This window comes from Octopus bimaculoides, chromosome 19 (genome assembly GCF_046866305.1).
Source record: "Octopus bimaculoides isolate indiv1 chromosome 19, ASM4686630v1, whole genome shotgun sequence".
NCBI classification, from domain to species: Eukaryota; Metazoa; Mollusca; class Cephalopoda; order Octopoda; family Octopodidae; genus Octopus; species Octopus bimaculoides.
In genome coordinates this window covers 32,021,656-32,048,162 of record NC_142946.1, presented here as the reverse complement: position 1 = coordinate 32,048,162, position 26,507 = coordinate 32,021,656, and positions in this window count along the sequence as shown.

Sequence of the window (26,507 nt, the reverse complement as noted above, 5' to 3'; positions counted from 1 at the left end):
GGGTGGGGCATCGTTTCCCACTCAGACTGCTCCATTCTTTGGAATGTCATCCTTGCTGTATGTGGCTGAGCATTATCCTGATGGAAGAACACCTTTTGTCTTGAAGCCAAAGACAATCGTTTTTCTTCTAGCACTGACTTAAGCAGTTCAAGCTGCTCACAATAGATCTCCTTTGTTATCATTTGGTTTAGGTTTAAAAGTTTAAAATGGGCTAAACCTTTCATATCCCACCAAACAGATAACAACACCCTATGTGGGTGAAGACCTTCTTTAGCCTGGGGTGCTGGTGCTTCTCCTTTCCCTACCCAGTGTCTTTGGCACTTGACATTTTTATAGAGAACCCATTTCTTGTCATCAGTCACTATTCAGTCCAAAAAGAAGTTCATTCGCGAGATGTGACAGCACACGATTAGACTTGGAAAGTTAGTGAGGAAACCACTGACCCAATTTGCTGACTTTTCCGATGGCATGCAGGTGTTGATGACTAGTTGAATGACCAAATCCAAGCTTCTCTGCTAGTTCCTCAAAAGTTACGATGGGATTTTGTTCCACCAGGTTCACAAGATGTCCTCGTCAAGCTCTACAGATCTTCCAGGATGAGGCTCGTCTTCTAGGCTTATGCTTATTGTCTGATCCCCATATACTGCATTAATATTCGTCACACTTTCTGTCGCATTGTTGCCGTTATTGAACTCATGAAGCAAAATATACCAAATATGCTTGTTTGTCACTTCCATTATAGCTTTGAAAAAATAGCTGTTATTATTACACTAATAAAAAAATACACAGAATATTTATTAAAATTGAAAGAACTAAGTAGCCAATTTTCAGCTTTATTTTCATTTGAAGTTCAGCTATGGATAATGAATCCTTTTGGCTGTGGTATAGAACCCATCAGTGACAATATTCAAGAAGAACTTATTGAATTAAAATGTATTGATGAATGTAAATACAAATTTGAAAAAAGTGGCATAACTGGATTGTGGCTTTCAAATATAGGTATGTGGTCAGAAATGGTTTGAATACTGTTGTGTTTTCCAACTTAATATTTGGATTTAGTGCAGTAAATAAAATCTTGACAAATGCCATGTAAAAAGCTTCTATGCTGGCACCATGTAGTAGCATGTATACCTACATCACTTACAAACACTCATGCTAGTGCCACATAAAAAGCACCCTCTGTAAAGTGGTTGGCATTAGGAAGTGCATCTAACCATAGAAACCAAACCAAATCAGACTGGAACTTGGTGCAGCTCTTCTTGCTTGCCAGCTCTGGTCGACCCTTGCAACCCATGCCAGCATGGAAAACAGATATTAAATGACGATGACGATGATGATAATGATATGTATTCAAGGAGATATTAGACTATAGCTCACAAATTTTAGTTCAAATATAAAAATATCTAACAGCAAAACATTGACCATAAGGGTCACATTATATAATTAAGGTAAGTGAAAAATCATTTTAATTTATTATATTTAGAGATGGGTATGCAGGTGATTGCTTTGGAAAATAGTGAAAAGATGGTGAAAGGAGAAAAATGCTTGAGAGACTCTGATTTGTAACGATAAGTTTAAATTGAAATAAAAAAAAAGAAACTTCTTTTAACATATAGTTTGAAACTATAATCAATCTTTGTCAATCATTAATCTTGACTATACAAATTATATTTTACTAGTTCATCACCTTTACTTCCTGTTTCACCATGGCAGCCATTCTCTAAAAACAAATGTTTTCCTTTATAGCATTTCTCCATGATATTTACATATTTTCGTGCCCTTTCTTTTATCTAGAATATTTTTCTTTGAATCATTTTCTTAATTTGGAGAAGCATTTATAAAAGTTCTAATGAAACAATGGTAAAGTGTTTCTAATGCTACAGACATCCACATCAAGACAATTATGTAGGTTTACTGCCTGAAGATGAAAATAAACATATTATGTCTCTTTTGTTTCACAGTTTTTATTGTATATTTCATTTTTTCTTTACCAAATACTTTCTTTTAAATAGTGCAAAAAGCAAAGCAAAATTCAAACAATAACCATAGAATAGTATTGTTCTTGGAACTGTGTTCTATATTATTTAACCAAAGCTATTTGATGAAAATCTTTTAAAATTTCTGATATACATACATTTATATATATGTATATATATATATATACAACTGTTCATGTTTATACATATACGTGTGAGTATGTGTGTGTGTGTATAAACACACACACACACACACACACACACACACACACACACACACACACACACACACACACACACACACACACACACACACACACAAACACATATATATAGGTTATGTTTAAAATTAAAGTTTAAATAGGAGACACACATGTCATACCACACCATCCTGCCACATGTAATAGCAAAATGTACATATTATATCACTGTAACATATATAACCTGATGAGATTTCTTCTGCACTATGGAGTGCGTTTGATTCCATTATATCGTTTCCCACAAACTTGCAGTGCTGATGTAAGCTTACCCTGACTTTCCTATCAATTATTTAATATATATATATATATAAAGATATATATATATATATCAAATTTAAAATTTAAAAGAGAGTTTTGACGCTGATACCCATTATTATTGAAATTTATTCCTATGTCAACATTTCTGTATAAGGCTATATTTAACTGTCAAATTCAAGTCAAATATGTAATTTACCTTACACATCTTCAAGGTAAAAGGTAACAAAAAGTAAACACCAAAAACATCGTCTCTAAGTCTAGTTCATATTCAAATTTCTCCTTAAATAACTCCTTAAATAAATTCCTCCTCAAATAAAGGTCTGTCAAAGGGAGAAAACCCCTCATAAAATTATTAATTAATTTGCTTTAAGACTTAATATTATACTATAATATACTATAATACCCGGTCATACTGCAATTTATAACTCATTTAAACCAGAGAAACGTGTGTTTTGGATAATGGGTACATCTGAGAGCATTATTTGTTAGTTTATTTATCAACTTACCCTTAGAGAATAATATAAAATATAGTTCTAAATTACGTAACGAGCAATATCTCCAACCTTTGTCATATGGGAAAGACTTCCCAATGATTGACCATTCTAGCGAATATTGCTTTTTTTTTGTTCTTTCAGTTCCCAAATGAATTTACTAAGACTAGTACTTGCTATTTTACTCTAAAGGTACTATAATGATTAGATAATCTTTTACAGATTTGTCTCGAAGTACACCCTAGGTATCGGCTAACATCTGTTTGAGTCCTTACCTTACATTGATAAACTACATTTCTAACTCTCGCATTAGGGCCTTCAAACTTCAATCTTCTGGGGTTGACCTCTGTTACTGTAATCATATTCCGATTAATATTACTATTATTGTTATTATTATTATTATCATTTATATCAGGGTTCATATCGCTATCCTCCCCAATTCCTTTTCATTTAAGTATTTTAAAATTATGAGCTGCAATTATTTGGGCTAAGTTCATAGTGTTTGAGAAACCAAACCTAATGCTATGTGTATTAATAATTTTACCATAGTGTGAATTCTTTGGGAAATATCTGCTTATCACCTCTCTAAACTGTGCAATCAAATTAGATTTAACATTTCTACCAAAGGGGACTATAAACCATATATTATCATCTTTAGTATTATCACAGTCACTAGTATAATTCTTTAAAAATTTAAAAAATTACCTATGTTACGTTTATGAATATCTCTGGGTTTATTTTCTTTATTTCCACTTAGTTTATTCGTATACCTATTATTTTTATCTGTCTTAATGTTGTTAATATCAAGTTCAATATAGTAAACCTTCTCTTTGTATCCTGCCCTATTTAATGCCGAATTATAGAATTGAGCTTCATTATCAAAAATCTTATCATTAGCAGATAATCTAGAGAGTTTTAATGAAATATTTCTAACTAAATTATCGATAATTTTTCTAGGATGGTTACTCCACTTATTTATATATTTTAGGTTAGTTGAACGTTTATGATATGGTCTATATGCTTCATTTTTAATATCTAATGTCACATCCAAGAAATTTGCTACAGAAATATCGTCTTCATAAATGATGTTCATCCCCATTCTAAGAAAAAAATCTAGTCAATCTACCCTTAATCCTCTGTAATTGTTGGCTGGAGCTATTCCTAATATATAAAAGACAGTCATCCCTATATATACCCCCCCCTAATCATAGGAAATTGACCATTCAATTCATAAAGAATAAAAGAGCCCACCATATCAGCTATTTGTGCTGAGTCAGAACTACCCATGGGGACATCGAAAGCATCCGGTGTATCCTTACGTTTCCATACTTTATCATTAAAACTAATAAAAGATTTTCTAGCAGCTGATATCACTTTAAATTCTTCTCTAGTAAGCCCAGCCTTATTGTGAAAAAAACATAGTGCCTTATTCAATATGTTCGGGTTAATGGATGCATAAAAATTAGCTATAACAAATTGAATGAATTTAGTATTTTTCTTGTCCTCAATAGAATTAAACCATCTGATGAATGGTCTGTACTCGACCATAAATTTAACTTCAACTTATCAACTATTGTAGTTATGTACTTATTAATAATATTTTCACTTAGTATCCCTACGTCCGATTTTGTTGGGCAGATAAGTCTTAAAGATGGTTGTGTCCAAAAATTCACTTTGTGATCTTTAAGAATGAATCTCGGTTCTTTTGGTATCAAAGGGTTCCATCCTATCTGTCAGGTTGTATTTTTCCATTATCTCTTTGGTTTCCATATTTGCCTTCTTAAGTGTATTTTTATTTGCTATCTTGTAATTTATATATATATATATATATATATATATATATATATACACATAAAGTGCTTCAAAACTTTGGAAATTTCTTAAATCTTTAATAAATCTATCATGAAAATTAAACCTCCTCATACTTCATTTCACTTCTTTTTACTTTGCTTTATCTTTTTTTAATTTTCTTTTAATTTTTTCAGTCATCTTATTTCACCATTCTCCTTTACTTACCTTCCTAACCTGTCCTACTAACAGTGTTATCCTGTTGTCTCACTATACTATACTATGCTATATATATATATATATATATATATATATATATACAAACTTCTTGAAGGAATCATAGGGATGGTCTATATGGAGTTTCTTGAACATTTGAGACCTGGCAGCTCTCCTCCCTCTCCTGGTTTGATCACATTCAGTTCTTCCAGAACGAGTGAAAGACAGGAAGAGAGAGTTAGAGAAAGAGAAGAATTATCTGAAGTACGTGACTGGTAATTTATTTATCAGTCCTGAAAGAATGAAAGCAAAGTTGACCTAGGCACAAGTGTGAGGTGAAAGGGGAATAATGCCATATTTAAGAAAAAACACCATTGAAAAATCTGTAGAGACAGTGAAAAAATATAAAAGATAGTACTGAGCAAAGGGAAAAGTCTGGAGGCTATTTAAGCAGTGCAAAGTGGGTACAGAGAGAAAAACAAAAAGGAAAACAAATTCAGATTTTATGAAAACTTTCACTTCTTCAGAAATATCAGCAGCAAAACAGACAGCACCTAGTCTAATTACATGTGGTCGTTAAAAGACCAATGGAAATATGAAGTGGAAAATCATAAATTATGCTAAAGCATACAAGCAGAATGGAAATTGCAACCTGTGTATAGCAAATAAGTTGACTGTATGGTTGCATCCTGGACCAACCTTAAAAATATCTGACCTGATTGCCTTTTGGATGCAAGGGCCCAAGTATGTACTCATAAACTTGATAACTAAATGAAAATGATATCATCTTTCTACCTATGTACTATAAAGCCAACTGCCAACAATGTCATCCACTTGTTCATTTATCTGGAATCCACCTTATACCACCCACAGCTGCATCTTGTTTTAGTAATCACTGCTTATACAGTGCTGGATCCCACATGCCATACTATTCATAATATCCTCAAGTAACTCCTTCATATTTCACATTCTATATTTTAATCCAAAATATCCAACTCCAAACATGCTTGTCCACATTGCTGATAAGTTCCTTATATTCCCAAACTCCAATATTTTTAGTCTCACGTTTTGATCATAAGTCCAACATTTCACAAGAATCATTACACTAACTTTATGCCTGCAGTATTTCTTTATAAATTTATATATTTATTTAATTAATTTATATATGTCTATATCTTCACAAATATATCTGCAGATGAGTAAGTATATATATATATTATATACATATATATGCATATAATATATGTATATATATATATATATATATATATATATATATATATATATATATATATATGAAATACACATGCATGTGTGTATGTTTGTTCAATGGCCAATATGAAATCTTAGTAGACAACACTTACAAGGTTACTGATACTTTGTCAAATTTAATAATTAAATTAATGATTTTAGTTTCCAAAGAGCTTCTGTCACAAATTGGACTGACATTAACGGTAAATGAAAACTGTTTTTGACAGCACAAATAATTCCTCATTGTACACATTTGAAAAGCTGGAGAATCAAGTAGATTTCTGAGACAGATTCTTGTGTGAAGAATGTCTTAAAGGCAATATTTGAAGACAAACCTCAAAGAACAGAGAAATTAATCAGCAAAAGATTTATTTTGGACTTTTTATAGTTCAGAATATGACCAAATGAATATAACTAAATAACTACAGAATATAAATGAATATAGAATATAACCAAATAACTACATATTTGAAAGCATCTCTCCTAGGAAAAGTTTAAGTATTGCTAAATGATACTTGTGTATTTCATTTTCAGTTTTACCTGGTGGTTATATCATTTATATTTATCAACTTGGAAAAACAAGAAGAAAAGAGACAGCAAAAGACAATATCAAGTAGCTAGAAGAGATGCTGAAAGTTGGAGGTTTGTATGTGTTCTGCAAAATAAAGACCAGAGGCACGAGGTATCCTGGATTGTAGGTCAGTGTACAAGAGAGAATCAAAAGATTGTTGAAGAGAATTATGTATAGAAGGATAACAGCACATTTGCTCACGCTTACACAAATGCTATAATGGGAGGTTAGTAAATGTAAAGAATGCATAGGAAATATGACCACCCCAAGTAGACCTAACAAAGGGATCAGCCATTGAAGTTGGTTACAGGCATTGTAAATCAAGTGGCACTACAAAATGTCTCACCCAATGACTGGCAGAGCTGTATCATCAAGAACCACAAAGGCAAGGGAGAAATTATAGATTATAGTTAGAGGCAACTACAGATTTATCAGATTGATTGACTAGGTTATGTAAGTTAATGAAAGAATTACAAGATGAGCTATCATTGATGCCCTCTTTTTAGTATGACAGTGACAGGAGAAGTAGTTAGAAAAGGAGTAAGTGACTTTAATTATCTTTAGTCAATCTGGAGAAGGCCTTTGATAAAGTAGTGTGCTGTATAGTCTAATGGTGGTTATGAAAACTACAGATAAACAAATTGCTTGTGAGAACTGTGCAAGCAATATTCAGAAATACAGTCTCCAATGTAAGAGTTAACAAGTACAGTGATGAATTTAGTGTGTAGGTTGGTGTATAGCAAACCTCCATTCTCAGCCACCTTTTGTTTATTAAATTCTTCCAGACCATTACAAGAGAGTTTTTAAGACAGGTTGACTGTGGTAACACCTGTATATTGATGGTCAAGTTTTCATATCCATCATGTAAAAGGACATAAAATCATAATGATATATGTACATGGTTATCTACTTTTCCATACATACATGGGTTGAATAAAGTTTATTGAGGCAAAATTTCTACAGCCAGATGTCCTTCCTGTCACCAATCCTCATCAGTTTCCAAGCAAGGTGAGATATTTCTCCATGGCCAGACATGTTTTCATTGAATATTGGAAATGAATGCCTAAACCAAATTAATAAAAAAAAAACAACTAAATACTGAGAGATCCCAGCTTGGCTATAGCCTTTAGGCAGCAGCACTTAGAAGAGTAGCTTTCATATCTATCTATTTGCTAACTAAGGTTATCTCACCTTAATTTGACTACCTATCCATATATCTAGCCATCCATTTTTCTATCTTTTGTCTGTCAGTGTATCTATGTGGCAAGATAGATGTATGCCTGGATACAAAATACAGAAATGATTTAACATTAGAATCTGTAACAACTAAACTTTCTTTTTACTGTCTGTAGCAATATTCTGTATGAAGTTTTAAAATCATATAACTGCTTTCCACTCCCACAATAAAGAGCAAATGTTCTGGAAGAGCAAATTGTTCTTGATAATGGTGATTCTGCTTTGGCTTTGCTCACTCTGATTATGACATCTCCCTTTGTGCTACTGTGTTTATCAATTATGCTACTGAGGTAAGGAAAGGAATTGACCTCCTTTTGGCTCACAATCTATTCTGACTGGGTTGATATTAAAGGTGTTGATCCTGATCAAGCTAGGAGACCTTAGTAACTGCGGTAACTATTGAGAAATCATGTTTCTTTAAGAATCAGAAAAGGCCCTTGTCAAAATTCTATTGGAGAGAATGGAAGTGGCAGTGGATTCCATGCTTCAGGAACAGCAGGTAGGCTTCCAACAGAACAGATTCAGTACAGACCACACCATCACACTGCATATCATTGGAGAACAATCACTGGAGTGGAACTCTCAATTATGCATGAACTTCATATATTATGAGAAAGTCTTTGACAATTTAGAAAGAGAGACACTTTGGAAACTATTGAGACATTATAGAAATCCAGGGTATGTCATGTGGGGTTTTCACACAGCTCAGTGGTCAGAGTTTTGAGGTTAAGACCTGAGTTTGGCAGGGATGTCTTTTATCACCCTTCTTGTTCCTATTGGTCATTGACTGGATCATGGAAGACCATTACAAGGTTAAGGTGCAAAGGGGTACAATGGAACCCATGGACACAGTTAAATGACTGTGTGACTTTGCTTATGCTAATGACCTTGCCCTCTTGTTGCACAATCATAACCAGATGCAGGATAAGACAAATAGACTGCAGATACATTCCTTGAAACACGAGTGAGGATCAACAGGAAGAAGGCCAACTTGATGATGATCAACACTTTTAATAACATACTATAACAGCAATCCTTTTCTCTTTGCTCTCACTACTCTTCACTCTCTTCTTCTTTTCCACCTCATTCTTCAATTAATCACACGACAGTGTCACACATTGGACCTTAGCATGTTAATATATAAATATTATTTCCTACTTTTATTAATCTGTACTGAAGAATTGGTAGCAAAAAATTAGAAAAATAAAGAGGAAAGAGATCGTAAATGGATGCCATATCTTCTTAAGCAAACTTCATGATTTGTGAGGAAACGAAAAATGGTGTTTATCCAATGGAGCAAGTAGTCAATAATTTATCAAAACATCACTTAGACTGCTCAACCTTTGCAAGAATTCTATTTTTTTCTTCTATTTTTGGAAACTGACTTTAGTAAATTATCAGGAGATATATTCTGTAAAAAGTTTGTATCCTTCTCCTTCTCCTCACTACCACCACCACAACAACAGCCATATCACCGCCATCACCATTACCATCTTGTATCTTTCCATGAGAAAACCATGAGATATTTTGATGGTCTAATGCAAATATGTTAACATACATATTTCTAATGGTAAAGTGGGTTGTTATCATAGTTGCCTAGTTGTATTAAATGAGGACATGTTAATTAATTAGAATGGACAACTTTTAGCTTTTTGACACAAGGACCAGGTGGTGGTGTTAAACACAAAGACCGAGCTAGTTTCAATTCTTGTGGTCAGATTTCATCAAGTCCTAAGTAACAGAAGATTTTGTAAGCAGTGTTTCTGATACCACAACATAACACAAAGAGAATATGCATTAATGATGAATGTACTAAGATGAAGTATTTACATCTGTCTATATACACAATATTGGCTAAACATCTTTAGATATATTCTGCAGGGTAGTTTAGTAATAAAATAAAACACATTTAAATATGTGTTTTATACATTAAGGAATGTAGTAAAGTGGCCAGCTAGCAGAATCATTAGCACACTTGGCAAAATGCTTAATGGGATTTTGTTCAGTTTTAAATATGAGTTCAATTTCTACTGAGGTTGACTTTGCATTTTAACCTTTTGGGTCAATAAAATAAGTGGCAACTGGGTACTGAAGCAGATGAAATTGACTTACCCGCTACTTTCAAAACTGCTGGCGTTGTGCCAAAATTTGAAACCAATACATTAAGGAATGAAGTATATGATGATAACGATAATGTTGCAGTTAATGACATCGATTTGTTTTCAAGCAAAACTACGCTTTCCAGATATATAATTTTTTTTTCGTTCACAGACCTGTTATTACAAGAAAGATAAAATATTCCTTTCTACAAGAAGTACAAGACCTGAAACTTTGGTGGGGAGCTTTGTTGAATGCATCAACCCCAGTGCTCTTATTTCATCAACCCAAAAAGGATGAATGGCACAGATGAACTCGGTGGAATCTACTCACTGAAATGGGCAAAATGCTTAGCAGCATTTTGTCTGGTGTGGTAAATATATGTGCTAGCTAGCTGCCTTGGAAAATAAAATATCAAAGAAAAATAGATATATGAATGTTTTAATCAGCTACTTTTGTTTCTCCCAAGCTTTTGACCCGCTGTATTTCATTATTTGATAATCTGAGCAAACATTCCCCCTTAATGTTTGACATTACTGAGTATTGCAAGCATTGAATATTCAAACAAAATGGTTTCAAAACTTCTGTCCCAGCCAAACATTTTCTCACCATACATCAATATGTGGTTGTTGTGGTTAAACTTATGCTTGCAGTCATTGGCTGATAGGACTATTTAATATGAAGAATGACAATTGAGATGCAATAAAAAGTTAATGTAATTAGTCTTTATACTTTAAGTTTGCATTGATCATTAGTCAATAAAAATATAACTGTTGTTCTTCATTAGCTTAGAAACTGTACATCCATCCCAGTATCCCATTGCAAAAGAGAAAGAGAAACTTCTATGATGAGAAATTCAAGCTGAAAATAATGATTTGATGGCAATTTCTGTTTGTATTTCATTGACGGCATTTAAACATAACTCAAACTATGCAGTCAAGTAGCAGACTGCTATTACAGACGAGGGGTGGGGGAATGAATAACTGTAGATCAAAAGAAGACAAACTCACAAATGTTCATTGTGCACTATCATAAAGCACAGAACTGTATTGGTACCATATGATGACATGGCAACCAGGTTGAAGAGGAGATTTTAGAATTGTGTTCCAATGATTATATTGTTACATGGGAAACTATTAGTCTTTAAACTTTACTAATCATTAACAAACTGACATGCATAAAATTTGAAGTGTCAAGCAGCTGGTACACTCAATTTATGGACAGACATGATTTATGCCTCAAACAATGAACCCATGTCACAAAAATCTCTCGAGTATTGTGGAAGGAAAGAATTTCAAACTGTGTTGGAGAATAAACATTTCTCTCTCTCTCTCTCTCTCTCTCTCTCATTCTCTCTGTCACACACACATACACTCAGATGTGCACACGTGCACACGCACACACACACACGCACACACACACACACACACACACAACACACACACACACACGTTATTTTTATAGTGGAAACATTTTCTGCATGTGTAACATGCTGGGCATATTTTGTTGTACTGTATTTTTCATTTGAGATTGTATAATAATTAGCTGATCTATCGTTTTTATCATCTGCTCCTGTATTCTGAATATCTAACCCCTGTTTTAAAAGCAGGTCAAAGGAAAATACCACGGAATAAGGCACCAAGAGACAGGACCAACAGAACTGAGGTAAAATAACATGCATATACACACACACATACACTCACTCAGATATGTGCATTCATATCTGATAAGTTGTGGCTCTTAGTCACAAAACAAGAGCATTCATCTTTATTCATCTATACATAGTAAGAGTGATTAATATTGTGTAATTACAATTATACTTAACAAACAATGATCATGATCCTGAGTTCCAGACAAAGCAGTCCTCTATACTGGGTATATTATGAGGCACTGTTTGACTTACATCTGTAATGTGCTCATCTGAAGAGGGTAAGCCTCTGCTTTGCATGAAACTTGGAGTCATAGCCTTTGTGCATCACTATGATCACCGTTAATCTTATATCTTATTATGGCCATGCATAAGTGTGTGTGTATGTACACTCATATATGCACACACACACATACATATATGTGTATATGTGTGTGTGTGTATGAAGCTAGGTGTATGTGTTTTAATACGCATGCTTGTTAACACATGTTTGTCTAGTAAGAAATTACAAATAAACAAGATTAAAAATGTCAAGTACTTGATTCCAGTCAAAGAAACACCAATTCTAGCTTGTATTTAAACAACATTTTTTCTCTTCTCTTCTTTCATCATTTTTCCCCTCTCTTTAATGTTTCCTGACCAAAGACAAGTGCCTAAATCTTTGAACTTTCCTCTTGTCTTTCTTTACAGTATAAAATTAATTACCTTGTACATTTGTTTGTTATTTTGTTGTCATCGTTTCTTTTTTTATTCCTGGACCATTTCTGGATTTTCTCTTTAATGAGGTTTATTTCATAAATACATTAATACATTTGTTGTCTAACTTCTGTTAAATATCTTTAATTTTAGTATATTTTTTAACAGAGTGGTCATAGAGACAGCAGTGTTGATCTGTAATGTCAGACGCTGCATCAACTATTGTTTTATCAAATGAACCAAATATAGCAGAACAGAAGCTTATTTGACCATTTAAATATTCATTAATTCCAAAATTATAAACTTAATATAAAGTCAATTCTGCTTTGATTTGGTTTCAGTTCAGAGGACAGAAACAAAGAAATAAAAATAAAAATTAAAAAAACAAAAATAAAACTATAATGTGAGAAACAAACAAACAAACAATGATAATTAATTAAAGTTCTTTATATTCTGCTAAAAGGAGTGGTTTAAAAATAAAAAGCTTTTAAACAAAGAGAAAAAGACAACAGAATACGGTAAAATTAGATTGGAATTTGGTAGTTTTCAGGATTAAGGAGATTGAATAACATAGTCAAGTTTTTTCGAAGATAAATGTTGTACAAAGCATCTTTTAATTAATTTAATTGATTTAAAAAACAAAAATAAGAAGAGAAGAAAAGTGGAGCATAAAAAAAAAAATGAAAAAAAAATTAGTGAAATAGGATTAGAGTGTTCAAATACTTTATGAACTATCATATTTCTGTGAGGCATTCCTTAGAATATAATTCTCTCTCTCTCTCTCTCTCTCTCTCTCTCTCTCTCTCTCTCTCTCTCTCTCTCTCTTTCTCATGGAGTTGATATCTATTTTATATATATATATATATATATATATATATATTTAAAGTGATTACGTTCTATGCTTGTTTCATGCACATGTCCACACACACATTCACACACATGCACACCACACACATATGAAGGGTTGCTGAAAAGTTCCTGGCTTTAAGAGTATCACAAAAGGCCTGGCTGGAGACCCAACTGCTTGAGTCCTTTTACAGGTCTTAGAAAAACTGAAGGACTGTTGCAATAAGTATGTAAATCTGAGAAGGAAATACGTTGAATAAAATCATAATTAACTGATCCTTCTGTATTTTCTTTTACTTAAAACCAGGAACTTTTCAGCTTCCTCTCATATATGTATGTATGGATATATATTCGTAACAATTTTATCAGGAAAAGGTTGATGGTTACTTCGAAGTCATCGTTTTCATTGGACCTCTTACACACACACACACACACACACACGTGGGTATGTATATATATGTGTGTGTGTATGTGTGAGTGTGTTAAGACACATGGCCTAATAGTTAGGAGGTTGCACTGAAGATTGCTAGATTGTGGGTTTGATTCCAGAACCAGGTGGTACATTGTGTTCTTGAGTAAAACACTTCATTTCCTTTTACTTCAGTCCACTCAGCTGTAAATGGGCAATCCTGCACTGGAATAGTTGTCAGATGAAGGGAAATGTTGGCTTACTTGTCTGGTCAGTAGAATGGCATCAGCCAAAGGTAAAAGCAATGTGAAGTGCACTGTAACCAGCAATGTATTACAACATCCGATAACCTGGTCAATACCATTTTATATATATATAAGCAATAACACAGATTGGTTGAGGTTCACTACAGCTATTTCAGACACGTTCTTTATTGATGAACAAAAATGTTACACCATGCAAAAAAAAAAACGTTTTCCTCAGGTGAATTAAGAGTAAAATTTAACAAAAATAGAAAATAGTGCATGTCGACCCTTCCATCTAAGTTACAGCTATATTATATGTATCTTTTATCTTTTACTTGTTTCAGTCATTAGATTGTGGCCATGCTGGGGCACTCTTGGTGCTTATTTATGATTTTTAAGCCTGATACTTATTCTATTGGTCTCTTTTGCCAAACCGTTTAATTGCAGGGATGTAAACACACCAGCACTGGTTGTCAAGCAATGGTGGGGAAAAACACAGACTCAAAGACACACACACACACACACACACACACACACACACACGCACACACATACACACACACACACACACATACACACACACATACACACACACACACTTCTTTCAGTTTCTGTCTACCAAACCCTCTCACTAGGCTTTGGTCAGCCCAACACTATAGTAGTAAATATTTGCCCAAGATGCCACACATGTGGTTGGGAAGCAAGCTTCTTACCACACAGCTACACATATCATATCTCCTTCCTTTCCCGAGCGTCCAATAACACTATCCGTATCACATCCTCACTTTGTTGTTTTTTTTGTTATTGTTTTTTGTGTTTTTTTGAAACTATATATATATATATATATATATATATATATATATATATATATTTGTTTTGCAAGATTTTTGATGTGAAATCGTGTGTTGAAACAGATGTTGTTGTACTTGGGGATGGTCATATTGCCAGTTTAGCCAATAAAAACACACGCACTGTATGTTTGGTGTTAATTTGCTTCAGCTTTATATTACATTAATCTTAATCTTATTTCGGCCAGAGTTCTTTCGTCACACTTCTGTGACCTCATCAGTGGTCCTTTGCTTCCTTCCTTCTTATGTGTGTCTCACCTTGCTAAATATCAGCCATTTTGTATTTTGAAAATACAAAATGGCTGATATTTAGCAAGGTGAGACACACATAAGAAGGAAGGAAGCAAAGGACCACTGATGAGGTCACAGAAGTGTGACGAAAGAACTCTGGCCGAAATAAGATTAAGATTAATGTAATATAAAGCTGAAGCAAATTAACACCAAATATACAGTGCGTGTGTTTTTATTGGCTAAAGTGGCAATATGACCATCCCCAAGTACAACAACATATATATATATATATATATATATATATATATATAATTTTATTATCACCCCTTCTTCCTAGCTCTCCTGTGTGACCCCTCTGTCTGGCATTCGCCATGATAGATCGCTAGTCACTACACATTCTTTATTTTCCCTCCTTGTTTCTTTCTGTGTTCCTTTCTGTGGAAGAGCGTAGGCTCGAAACGTTAAAGACTTTTTCACTTCCCGAGTGTTAAACTAATACATCGGTTTGTTGTCTTCACCACCTGTCTTCGTCTTTTGTTTTTTTGTGAATTCTCCCTATATATATATATACATATAAACAGTTGCCAACTGCTGGCAACTTTTTCCATCTTATAATGGTAAATGCCCAATCTTTCTGCTGCTCCCACAGCTATACTGCATTTGAAATATATTTCTCTTATCTTTTACTTGGTCCATTTATTAGATTGTGAATGAATCAACCTCAGTACTTATTATTATTATTTTTTTTTTTTAAACCTGGTACTTATTCTATCAGTATCTTTTGCCAAACTGCTAAGTTATGAAGATATAAACACACCAACACCAGTTGTTAAGTGGTGATGGGGTATATACAGGCACAAACACATATATACATGCATATATATACGTCAAACTTCTTTCAGTTTCTGTTTACCAAATCCACTCATAAGGCTTTGGTTGGTCCAAGGCTAGAGTAGAAGACATTTGCCCAAGGTGCAGTGGGACTGAAACCAGAAACATGTGGTCAAGAAGCAAATTTCTTACCACACATGAGTATGTCTTATTTATGATCAGTCTCACATTTATCAGATCAGTCTGGGGAGCAAACACATACTGAGGAACATCAACAACATAAGGATAGCCACCAACCTCTCTCTATGGTGTAGCATCAACAAAGTGATTGTATGATTTAGTACCAACAAGGGGAGAAGCAGAGCAAGGTTCACCAGTTTGACATAGTTGATTTTACCCATCTATATTGAAAGAGTTACTGGTCAAGACACTTTCCTTCGCTAGGGGCTTCACTGATATTAGCGACAGGGACATAAATGTCATTATGCATGCCAGGAAAACAGTGCTGTCCAATAAAGGTTAGACCTGGGTCAAGTAATCTGACCCTGTAGGTTCTTTTGATGTAGCAATGATTATAGCGCTGATGTATGCAACCTTATCGGGTTGTATATCCTTGATGCTCTTAAGAAGTTCCCTCTGTCCTTTTTTGTCTCTACAGAGATGACACCCTGGCCATCTCTAGACAGACTTACGAAAAATCTAATTAACATCCGTGGCTCCATGGGACTGAAAATTACTATCTAGGCCAATCTCACCACTGCAGGCTTCTTAGACTTGGGCTCTGGTACATACAGGCCCTACCACAAACCAAATTAGAAGCTGATATACAACAACACAGCCTCCTGCCACCCACCCATCGTGTTCAAAAACCTACGTTCTTAGCTAACCATGTATGGCAGCTGAAAGACAATGGAACTCTACATGTATTAATAATATCATGGAAAATCATAGAAAATCCAGGCCCCTACATAAATGAGACTAAGTGTTGTGAACTGTGCATACTGAAACAGATGAGGATATCAAAGGGCGCCCTCTTCAGACCCTGCTTGCATTTTAGGAAATTCCTGCTGGTGTCCTGCGATCCATATGCCAACAGGATCAATTATGAACAGCAGTCAAAAGGAGACAATCCCTTGTTGTTGACAGGTTAATGAAGTCTTTTCCTCCTCCATTTTCTAGAGAGGCCACTTGCTAGAGAGGCCAACAGCTTTAGGGTCTGAAGAAACGGTGTAAAGCTAAGCACTTCATGGATGTGAAACCCAAGGTAACCCCATAGACCAGCCATATCTATCTATCTATCTATCTATCTATCTATCTATCTATCTATCTATCTATATATATATATATATATATATATATATATATATTATATATTATATATATATTATATATATTATATACATATATATATATATATATATATATGTGTGTATATATATATATATATATATATATATATATATATATATATATAAAAATAAGCAAGAAGGATATCCAAAGTTAATGCAGTACGATCGTTTCATGTGACTTTATTTAAGTAATGTGAACATTACATGAAATGTAAAATGCAGAGCAATCCTCAGCTGCAGAAAGATATGGAAATTTACTGAAATTTCATTTACTATATATATAATATATAACATATATATACTTTATTGATAAAGCTGCAAAGACATCACAAAAACTGTTACTCAGAGTTTCATTTTCCCGTAATAGGGTTATATGTATAAATACACAATTATGTTGAAAGATACATGTTTAAAATAGTTTTGTTTCATTGGTCCTTTCAACTAATGGTCTTTTCAATAATCTATATACCCAGGGTAAATTAATTAATGGTAAAATAAATTTAAATTAATTAAAACGATATGTCTGTTTAAAATAAAAACATTTACAAAAACTAGCATCGTAAAAATACATACACATTTAGTAATACAGACACATACCAAAAACCTGTATATACATATATACACTATATAGAACATTATAACAATGCATGGTTTTACTATCCACTGCATGATATGTGTTCTCCCCTAACTAAGACATGTTAAGACAATCTAGTTACATATTGTAATACAGTATGCCCTAAATATGATTGGTCTTATTGTCCACTTTATATGTGTTCTCACCTAAACCTGATATCCCTAGTTAGATGCAATACTGTCTTAATAAGCATAACTGATGGATGTTTTTTAATTTAGAAACAGGGTCAGCAATAGCTTTTAATTTAGAAACGGGGTCAGTCATTTTAAGACATGGAGTGGGGAGTCATTAGTCAATACCATTGAGTCCAGTTGTATTTGATAAGTACTTTATTTATCCTGGTGGGAAGAAAGACAAAACTGACTCTGGCCGGATCTGAACTAAGAATGTGGAGAGCTAGAAGAAAAAATTCTGTTAGGTATTTTATCTGATTCTCCTCTAATGATTCAGCCAACCTACTGCTCTAATGGATTTAGAAAACAGCAACAACAACAAAACTGTCATCATCATCATCATCATCATCATCATCATCATCATCACCACCATCACCATCATCATCACCATCATCATCATTGTTACTTCCATAACCAATAACAACATCATTATTAACTCTGCTACCACAACCAGTACAGCTACTATTACATCACCATAATCAGCCCGCTGTCACCAATACTATTACTACTACTACACCACTACAATCACCACCACTAGTACCACCACACTACCATCATTCCCCTCAAACCAGTATTTTTGTTGCTAAATTCCATTCCATTCTGGCATGAAGTGGGTGCGTCTTTAGATGATTCCATCATCAATTTGCCAAGTATCCAATTGAGAGGGGGGGGGGGGAGAAAGTGAGAGAGAGAGAGAGAGAGAGAGAGAGAGAGAGAGAGAGAAAGTGAGGGGAGAGAGAGAATGAGAGTGAGAGAGAGAGAATGAAGGGGTGGAGAGATAAGACTTTACATTTTTATTCTTCAAACAATCCTGCATAATTTGAACAGATTGGAAATATATGATGGACCAGATCAGAAAGAAATATATAAAGAAACAAATAAATAATGAGGAGGAGGAGGAGGAGGAGGAGGAGGAGGAGGAAGGGGAGAAGTAGTAGGAGGAGAAGAAGGAGGAAGAGGAAGGAGGAAGGGAAGGGGAGAAGTAGGAGGAGAAGATGAAAGAGGAAGAGGATGGAGGAAGGGAAAGAGGAGGTGGAGGAGGAGAAGGAGGAGGAAGAAGATGGAGGAAGGGAAGGGGAGAAGTAGGAGGAGATGAAGGAGGAAGAGGATGGAGGAAGGGAAAGAGGAGGAGGAGGAGATGAAGGAGGAAAAGGATGGAGGAAGGGAAAGAGGAGGAGGAGGAGGAGGAGAGGAGAAGAAGGAGGAGGAGGAGGAGGAGAAGAAGAAGAAGAAGAAGAAGAAGAAGAAGAAGAAGAAGAAGAAGCTAATTATGATGTTGATGCTGAGGCAAGAAAAGAAGACTAAAGTTGCGATAGAATCCCATAAAATTAATGTTGTCTATTTCCAAAAAGGTTAGTGTCTCCAAGCTAGCAAGACGTTGTGCTGCTGGTTAACATTGTAAAACATTGCTAGAATCATAATGAAGGAGCTTGTCAAAACTTACGTATTTATCATTATAACCAAGATTACAGACAGCTAGCTTCTGTCAGCAAAAATTTATTACATATTTGTTCTTCACCTTTGCTAATTCTTTTTTCTAACATATTTCTTCAAATTCTTCTGTGTTAGTTGAAAATTTGTGAAGATTCAGCAAACACACACATACACACACACACACACACACACACACACACACACACACACACACACACGCACACACACACATTATTCCCACCATCATTATTTTTACATCCATTTATCCATGGTTGCATGGGTTGGCTGAGACTTCTCCAGCATAGCATCTTGCCACTTGTTGCAGTTCCTTGTCATTTCCTTCTTGGTATTCAGCATCTGATGACATACCTTTATTACTTCTGCCTATGTACACAGTATTTGGGCTAAATTTGACAATTTTTATGTCTCTTTTTATCAGGAACAGCTTGATGTATTGGTGAATAGTCAATGGCATTGGAGTGCATAAAGATTAAAATTGCAGCTGAGAAAGAGTTGACTGACACAAAGGACTGGAAGCCATCTGAATATTGGAAAAAAAGTAACTTGTATCATGATGATCTGCATTGGGTGTCAAAATGCTAAAATCATGACTGCTGCTCAATGTTCTGAGAACACTGAAAAAGCTGTCAGACATAACTTGGACAACTGCAACTGAGACTATGAAGCTGTGATTAGCTGCAAGGAACACAGCAGGTATTCTATGTCTTCATGCTGGAATTCATCCCCACATATTTGAACAGGGTCCTAGGTTTAATTCAGAAGGCTGTGTGAAGTCTCTGGAGACTGTGGTCAATCTTTGGCTGCAGAGACTTGCTGCTGGAAAGTCAAATGTGCAGCAGCAGGATTTGACTCCTTGCCATTCCTCTGGAAAGAATCAGAAGTGATTGTTGAAGAATTTCTTTGACTTTACTAGCCCCAATTTCTGGCCTTGTAATTCCCTGTTTTGTAATTTCATGGATTACTGTGTGTAAAGCATGGTGGAGAAAGATCAATTGCTTTTGTCTGCAACACCAAGGCCAAACTGGTGCCCAAGATCAAGGAGGTATTCAAAGATCTTATTAGGGACACACTGAAAAATGCATGTGCCAGGTGTTAGAACTGTCTTGAAAAACTGTTATCTCCCAGCCATAATCTAGTTACTAGTTTTTCTCAATTTTAAATACTTTTATTTTTGGATGGGATATTGTGTTATTGTTTTTCTTTTTTCCTTTCATCCAAACTGTCAAATTTAGTCTAAACACCTTGTATTCTTCAGTTTTCTACTTGTGCAAGCTTTTTCCTAGAAGTAAAAATATTTTCCTATGTAGACATCTGAAGCTGAATCTGATCAATCCTCCTCTTTTGCATACTTCATATCATTCCTCTCAGTTTTTCTCTCAGCTCATTTGTGCTCTGTCATTCATGGCCACTCGCATAGCACTTCTAGTAGAACATGCTTACTTCATTTCATTTTAGCCTTCACACATTCTTTACTTTCTATACCCATTCTATGCCATTTGACATTACCCTTTGATTATGAGTATAATACAGTCATCCAATCACTTGATGAGAATCCTTTCATCACCTTGACAACAAGCTATCATCTATGGAGCTTCTAAGCATTTGAAAGAGTTTATTTCGTTGGTGCTCATACTTCTAACTAGTCCTGTGCATCTGCTACATACATATCTTACCTTCCTTATCAGTATATCTATGATCCTTCTATAGCCCTTCTGTATTCATATTTTGCAATGTATGGAATTGCTCCTTACCTTTGTTCAGCATATCATGCACGGCCACTTTCCAGATAGCAATACATACACAGTCAGACAGGCAGGTACATACATACATACATACATAAATACATGCATACATACATACATACATACATACATACATACATGCATGCATGCATGCATACATACATACATACATACATACATACATACATACATACATAGCAACAAGACACATACCAACCTATCTGCAGCAAAGTATGGCTGAACTTGTAGGGGTCTTGGAGACAGAATACAAATCTTTGATTCATATGCTACAAATGATCATGATATCTGAGACTATAAAAATCTGCAAGATCTTCTTAAGATTTAAAGGATGATGGTTAAAATAAGATACTTTCGTTCACAACCTTGCTACCAAGTAAGTGGCCAGTCAAAATTTACTCTAAAATTAAAAATAGAAAGAGAAGAACATAGATACATCCAATAACAACAACAACATTAATGCCAGTAACAACAGGACAGTAGTCATAGTCAACCTGCTTCTTCCACACTACACCGATCATAGAATATCCAGAAGCAACAACTACACTATCAATGGCAACACAAAATACAGTTACACAGAAATAGTCAGCCTGCTAGAAAACAAAATCAGTCAAATGATTGCTTCCTTGAACAAAGGAATATTGAAGTCTTTTTAATTCTCTAAAAGTCCTTTAGGAAAACATATGTTGCAGCAGGTTCAAAACATTAATTTTAAAGACAGGCAGTTTAAAACAAGCACAAAAATAGAGCCTTCTTCATTGGAACTGGAAGTAGAAAAGGAAATACCAGGAAACTATTTAATGTTTATTGAATGAGAAGCCACATATACGACTATAAATCTCATGATATATGTGTCAGCAATAACGCTGCTAGTTTGCTACAAAGAGCAGGATTTGTGTTGATATCCGGAGCTGGACTGGGCACACAACTTGAAAAATAAAGATTCTGTTTCTTCATACATTATCATAGCTATGAAGTGCAACACTGTCAATAGATCCACAAAACATCAGAAATGGTAAAAAGGACAAATTAGGAAAGCAGTTTTGCAGACCCAGGGACTGAAACCTTGAATTCCAACATTCAGCTGAACAAGAATTAACAGTTGAAAAACCAAAATACAAATCTACAGAGTATAAATGGAAAATACTGAGCAGTTGGTTTGCTAGAGGCCCCATATCAGTTTATTATAGTTTCAACAAAAACAAAGCAATATCAGTAAAAAAAGCTCCTGTTAACAGAACAAGTTGACAACTACTTGAGATCAAAACAGGAAAGGAATGATAAATCTAACACAAAAGCTGAATGAATAGGCAAAATTTGAACAGGGATACTGCAAGCATGGTCGACAAAAATTTTACAAATTGACAGTGCGGTATGAGAAACCATCCTAAAAAAACACCAAGCAGGAAGTCTCCAGGCCCAGATCTTATTAAAGCATATTGGTTCAAAACTCAATTTTTATAGGTGAAATTTAGCAACAGTTTATGGGGAGAGTATGAAGGGCATGTTAAATGTACTCTTATGGCTGTCAATTGCCATCACTCTTCTCATCCCGCAAAATAGTTAAACCATCAAAGCTAAATATTACCTCCTAATAGCCTGCCAAAACATCATGTATAAGATGTATGCAGGCTGCTCTGTTCTACTTCTATTGGACCATTGCACCACCAAAAATATTATAAATCCTGAACAAGCTGGGGGAAGGGAGGGAGTATGGAGCTACATTGAGCACCTACTGATTAATAAAATGATACGAGAAAGAATAGTGAAGAACTGCAGAAGCTTGGCTGTGGTGTGGCTGGACTTTGATATTAAATCACATGGGTGGATTAACATAACATTGCAATTAAGCTAAATTCCCATAACCACTAGTAGCTGCAATCCACCATCTACCCAGAAACTATTACACCTCCCTACTTCTTAGAGGCAACAATGAACACATCAAATCTGACACCATATATTACCAAAAAGCAATACTGCTTTTTGTTCTTTCATTAGACTCCCTATAATACCTGATCACAAAACATAGCAGCTATAGGAATGGGCCCAGTAATATCATTCATCTTTTCTTTGTTGATGACTTGAAACTGTATAAACCACCTCAAAAAGCATCTGGGTTTCATAACTCAATCCTTGGAATGAAATTTGGTCAGTTCAGATGTTTACTGTTTGATGGTGAAACATGGGAAACTTGAGCCTTCTTCCAAGTGACTGAAAATGAAAAACCTAAAAATTCAGCTTTTACTTTCTGGTGAAAGCTACAAGTAGCTTGAACAGGATGAGAATATCATCTATGATAGACTCATCAATGAGGAAAGAAGAAGGATTGAATACCACAAGACTGTTAAAAGATATCTTCTTAACTCTATATCACCCACAACACCTTCACATCGTCTATCCCCGCACCCACATTTGGCTTCTAAGCTGATCATTGCAAGAGCTCAATGTGATATTCATACAAACTTGTAAGCTGCTCAGTGCTGCTGGAAACTTCAACGTCAATGGAGCTGTAGACAGGTTATACTTCCCTTGCAAGGATGGTGGCCATAGTCCTTAATTTGATGCAGAAACAACGTTTGCAACAGAAGAAAGAGACCAGTAACTATTTTACTGATGTTTGTGAGCACAAAAATAAAAGCAGCAAGATAGGTAATTAATTAACCTGAGGAGAAGCATGAAATAAGAGCTGATGTAGATCTTTCCCCAAGGAGCATGGTAAATTCTATCACAACAATATAATAAAAAAATGGACCAGTTCATTGAGAAAATAATGCATGGGTACTGAACAGAAAAGATCCAAATCATATCACTGTTAAAAGTATTCTGGAATTATTACTGAATATATTTTTTATGTATATTGTTACTGCAGCTATTACATGTTATGCATGGGTTTTCTTAGATTATTATATAATCCCCATGTTATTCCTGACATTTTTGTGAGTCCATCAAGTATGTTTGTTTCATCGGAAAATTCTGCAAATTATGCTCGAAAGTCTGGTACCTTCATAATGGTTGTGATGGATCTGTATTGTTTGTTCTTTGTGTTGTTGTATAAATTTTTATTCATTATGTGAAAGTATTAATGAATGTAAATGAAAAAATAATATTAATTTTGAAAAAAACTATTAAGAATGACATGATGAAAAAGAACTTTAAAGAAATACATGTACCGGGATGAATATTTGTTTTTGAATCTATTGCTGTATATTGTTACTAACCAACCCATGCCATCATGAAAAACAGATATTAAATGTTGCTGATGATATATTTCTGCTGAATCGTTTTTTTTTTTTGATGGAGATGGTTGTGTTAAGAAAGTTATTGCATAAGTATGATTTCATTATTGATTATGTAATTTGTCCATTCTCAATGAAATCATCATAATCATCATCATCATCGTTTAATGTCCGTTTTCCATGCTGGAATAGGTTGGACAGTTTGGCAGGAGCTGGCAAGACAGAAAACTATGCCAGGCTCCAATGTGTGCTTTGGCATGGTTTCTATGGCTGAATGCCCTTCCTAATGCCAGCCACTTCACAGAAAGTACTGTGTGCTTTAAATGTGGCACCAGCACTTGTGGGGTCTCCAAGTAACTTTCAAGATGAAGACCCTTTGAGTGAGGAGAGGTTAAAGTATAGCAGTATTCATATTTGGTGTACTCATAGAGAGGGGAATTGTTTAATGTTCTCTTAAAAATAAGTTCAGCTTTTTGTAATGTATGCTGTATGTTATCATTGTTATCTTCTAATTCTAAAGCACTCATTTAATCTTCTAAAAGTTACCTTTCAAATGCTGTAAATAATCTGTCAGAACAGAAAAGTCTTTGCAGCTGATAGGAGTTGCTGAAACATTAGCAAACTCCAGAGTTAGATAGTATTCATGGTCATCATGTGCTAAGCCCAGTTTCATTGAAGCCTCTTTCTAAGTATGGAAAGCTACACCATTAATAGTTCTCATACCCTCAAATGATTAAGCTCCAGGAATATGATGCAATAAAGCTCTCAGAATTTCTCCTGTTCCTTTGGTGAAACAAAGATATTCTGAATTGTGTGTGTATTATATTTTCTGAGATGCCACATTTTCTCAATATTATTCCATGTGTAAAATTCAGGAAATCAGCATAGTATAACGTACATGCAAATGACTTAGCTGGTGATCCACAGTTAACTCACATCTATCAAGTGCATGGGGTACTTTGTTGTTGGGATGAATGAACTGTATGATGTTGGCCTGGAGGATATGAACCATATAATTTGAAACCCCAAATCCTCCAGACTGCTTCTGATGAGGCTACAGAGTTTCCATTAATATAATTTTCAATTTCATCTTCATGTGTTTTTCCTTTTTTTGTGCATTGGTTTGTCCACTAATATTGACTGTCACCCGATCACAACCTTTATGAATATATTTGCTAATATACTTAACTGATTTTAAAGATTCAGATATCTCTAAATTACAATGATCTCCATATTTGACAAAAAAGAAGGGAGAATCTGGTACTTCATAACAATTATCTAATTTGACATTTGATTTTGTAAATGTAGAACCATTATTTGAACACGAGTAACGTGAGTAGCGGTTATAAGTGTGTAATGTGTTTTCCTGAGAGTTTTTTGGGAAATGCTTTTTTACATTTCCCATCAACCATACATGTTGCATTGGGTTTATCTCTCTCACATGGACCATGTAGCATTCTTTTGATGACATGTTGAAATAGAATTGGTTTTGTTTATGGATTTGGAAAATTTGCATAAACAGACTTTTCATAATGTGGATTTAACGTTTTTTAATATGAACAACATATGACAAAGATGAAGTCTATGCTTTTGAAAGTCTATAGTCTACATTTGCCCTACAATCTTTTGCAAATATCATGTAAAAGATCCCTAAGTTTCACATCAAATACTCTGTCAGTTGTCAGCTAGTGTCTGTCTGTCTGTGATTTTTCTTTCTATTAGGGATTACAGGTGAAAGTGATGAAGAAATTTGGTTTCCTTAATGTTTGAACAATTGCCATAAAGTCTTGGTATAATTTCTGTATCCATTGTGGGCCTCTTATGAATGTTGGAGGTATAATTACTTTTTTGCCAATATTTGAGCTATGGGAATACATGTAATCATGTGTATTTTGAAAAATTTCCCAAACCATGAGCCTATATTTGTAAAAATCCATCTGTGATGTTTCATGACTCTTACTTCCAACATCAAAAGTTGACTCTCTATCCCTCATCACCAAAT